The 3664-nt window shown below is 41.0% G+C and overlaps 1 long non-coding RNA gene across 1 annotated transcript in view; it reads right to left on the reverse strand.

Annotated features, from left to right (window-relative positions):
* The window catches only part of LOC116695995 (uncharacterized), a 4564-nt gene that overhangs the window by 224 nt on the left and 676 nt on the right, over positions 1 to 3664 (reverse strand). Inside the window, exon 2 of the long non-coding RNA XR_004333605.1 lies at positions 2560 to 2564. This is a non-coding gene — a long non-coding RNA (uncharacterized LOC116695995). The remainder of the gene's footprint in view (positions 1 to 2559; positions 2565 to 3664) is intronic.

The raw sequence follows: 3664 nt of genomic DNA on the forward strand, positions 1-3664 counted from the left end.
CATTTATACAAGACATCAGCTGGGCTAGAAAGATATGGGCATTGCAAACAAGCCTTGGACAATACATGAGCAATTACTGTGTGTTGATGTAATTTAGTTAAATAGATCTACAAACACAAATATATCAGCAGACATGTTAGAATCAGCAGGAAGACTTCATTCATTCCTAAAAAGACACTTTGAGCAGGTAAATGTTTTAGTCTGACAGCATGTGCTGCTCTCTGGTTAACAATGACTGGAAAGTGTCCAGCTCTTTAGGAGGTAAGCAAGCTCGCATGCCTGCCCTGTGTATGGCATGCCCCCCCCAGCCAAAGAGCCATTGTTTAATTGTTGCTTTTAACAATGTGAGTTGTTAAGCCTGTAAATGAACTCACATTGTAACAGCATCTGGTCTTGGTTTACTTTCTGGGATTGCTTCTGATGGGGTTGGATGAGTTTTCAAGTCTCAACAAAGCTGAGGATCTTAAAATGTGTCTGCAGAAGAGCTGGTTTAATCACACACATTTCATCATTCAACATATGTTTTTTTTTTTAAGTTACCATTTCTAAACATAATATTTTCTTGTCAGTTTGAGCTGGCAGTTACTCATTGTTTTCATTTATTGGTGTCTCACTTTGTAATAAAACTCTTCACACCCGCCTACCTTCTTCCACTTGTTATATTTTGCATTGAGCCAAAAGCACTTTGGGCTGGCTCATATCGAGAAAAAAAAGCAACAGGATCAAATATCGCCATACATTTCTCGTTTGGAGTAAAACTGAGATGATCTCAGCTATAATGTAGTCATCACTGTGTTCACACTCCCACAACGTGTCAACATACTGTACGTTCTCTTGTCAAAGGCAGACTGAGAAGAATGAATGAAATCCCATCACTTTACGAGACTGATCTCATAAAGTCAATGCATTCTCACGAACAGGTTTGCATGATATCGTAAAAAATAAATAAATGCATGCACACCAATTTGTATGAGATCCTACGATAAGAGGCCTTCTGGCTACACAGGTCCGTGAGATGCAATTGGTAGTTGAGTTGACCCGACAAAGGGGTCCAGGGCACCGCGAGCTGCTAGTCGTTGTGCTAGTGGAGGTAGCCAAATGGCAAATAACAGAGTTAGGATTAGGAAAAAGATGGTAGTTTGGATTGAAATACCACCGAGGAACAAATGCGCATCTCCTGGGTGAATCTGAACTCTCACGCTTGAGAGTGCTGTGTTTTCTGATCCAACCCAACCTTCCCCCTACATAGTTCAGGGCGTTCTCATACAGCAGCCATCATTGTGGGGCGTACAGCAAACATACCATTTACTTTTTGTAGCTTTATGTACGGACGGTTCGTATGAGAAAGTTCCCCGTGTAAGCAAGCTCTTATGCAGACAAGCCTCTGTAGGTAACAGGCTGACTTTATTTGTTCATCTCTCAGGTATGCACTGTATCTATAGTGTACAGTGGGTTGTCAGAACAGGCTTGTGCTATGGTGCTTGGCAGCTCGGCGCTCTCTGCTCAGCTGCTGGAGATTAATGAGCTGTCAGCGGCGAGGGAGGCATTAAAAGACAGCCTTCCCCTGGTCAGAAAAGATAATTACTGCTGATCATTAGTGCTGAGAGTAATAACTGTCTGCCTGTTTCACTATCCTATACCTGACTGTTTGCCTGCCAACATTTCTCCCTGTCTGGATGCATGTCAGGGATGTTACTGGATGGGCCTCATTAAAACTTTGTTTCCCCATCATTTATGATTATACATAACACAACTTCACTGATAGTATAAGTTTATCGGAACTTACCACTCAACAGCACCCTCTCACTGAGCCTATTTTTTGTTTGAGGAGATGCAAAAAAATCAGAGATGGCAAAAGTACTCACTTTCCGTACTTAAGTAGAAGTATAATACTTTGTTAAAAAATACTCCGGTAAAGTGGAAGACTGATTAAACTTCCTTCTCAAGTAAAAGTAACAAAGTACAGGCTTGAAAATTTACTTAAAGTAAAAGTAAAAGTAGCCTTGCGAAAGCTACCTGAGCACACAGATGTTACTAGAGAACGCTGAGGAACTTCTGTGACATGGAGACATGTCTTTATGGCAAAGGCTACATTTTAAATGGCTGTTTGCCATAGGCCTAAAACATCACATATATGATTATTATGACAAGACGGGACTTCAGGTTAATAAGATTCTGACTTACTAGCAATATATGAATTCAGTTGTGATTCTGTGAGAATTCACAGATCCAGTTTCCTATTTTTAATCTTTCCCCCTAACATAAATATAAAAATATGAATGACTAAACAACATTAATGAAGAAGTTCCCCAGCACACATTGGCCAGGAGTCCTTCTGATGTTACTCGTCTCAACATCTCTCTCGATAAGGCGAGGATGATGGGAATGTCTTGCTGTTTTCTTCATTTTCAATCATGTTGCCCTCCTTACTATGTGCTAACGTTAGCGCCCTCATACTACTATGTGCTAACGTTAGCGCCATCAAGCCTCAATGATTTGCTGTGAATTAATGCAGAATGGTGTATGCCCAGGTGTGTCTGTTAAAACACAGACGGAGACAACTTCTGTCTAGCTAAGTTTCCATCCACTTGTCAACTGAACTACAGAATCTGAAGTTCGGTCAAAAAAAAAAAACTCATGCGAATAAAGCTGTGAAACTGTTGATGCTTCATGAGATCAACGTGCAAACTACTAACATGTAAGACCACACCAAAACCACTAGCTAACAGGTGAAGACCACACCAAAACCACTAGCTAACAGGTGAGACCACACCAAACCCATAGCTAACAGTGAAGACCACACCAGAACCACTAGCTAACAGTGAACCACACCAGAACCACTAGCTAACAGGTGAAGACCACCACCAAACCACTAGCTAACAGGTAGAACCACACCAAACCACTAGCTAACAGGTGAACCACACCAAAACCACTAGCTAACGGTGAAGACACACACAAACACACTACTTACTTTAAATGTGAAGAACTATAGACCAACAACAGGCTTAAGTGAACTGGCAACATGAGTTTACGAACTTACAGTTCTCAAAGAGGCACACCACACATCTCAGCTGGTAATCTCCGGACAGCTTGTCCCCTTTTTCATTTCTCTCACTTTTTCTCTGTTGGCGCGCGAAACCGCTCGCGGTGTGTGCGCGTGCCGCGCTATTTCCCGACATAAAACCTCTTGTAAAAACTAAAGTAACGAGCCATTTTTGTAAATGTAAGGAGTAGAAGTACCGATATTTGTGTTAAAATGTAAGGAGTAGAAAGTTAAAAGTCCCACAAAAATAAATCAGTAAAGTACGTAAAATTCAGAAAAATCTACTTGAGTACAGTAACGAAGTATTTGTACTTCGTTACTTCCCATAATTAAACTTGAATGATATTGTTAAGATAGACATTGAATTATGGTTTAAATCATATGGCTTGTTTTTGCACTATTTTGGAGAAATGGTGATTGCAAAGTGTCTGGTCACTAATGTCAGTATTTCAATCAGAAGAGACATGGTTTATTGGACAGCGCAATAAAAAGTACAAAGTCTTTGGAGATTAGACTCCATCGTTGTACTAGTTGTTCTTATATAGACCCCCCCGAGGGAATCTAGACACTGATGGTGGCGACGAAGGAGCCCGAAGACCAGACCGAAGGAGGCTCCGGACC

The sequence above is a fragment of the Etheostoma spectabile genome, chromosome 9, assembly GCF_008692095.1.
Source record: "Etheostoma spectabile isolate EspeVRDwgs_2016 chromosome 9, UIUC_Espe_1.0, whole genome shotgun sequence".
NCBI lineage: Eukaryota > Metazoa > Chordata > Actinopteri > Perciformes > Percidae > Etheostoma > Etheostoma spectabile.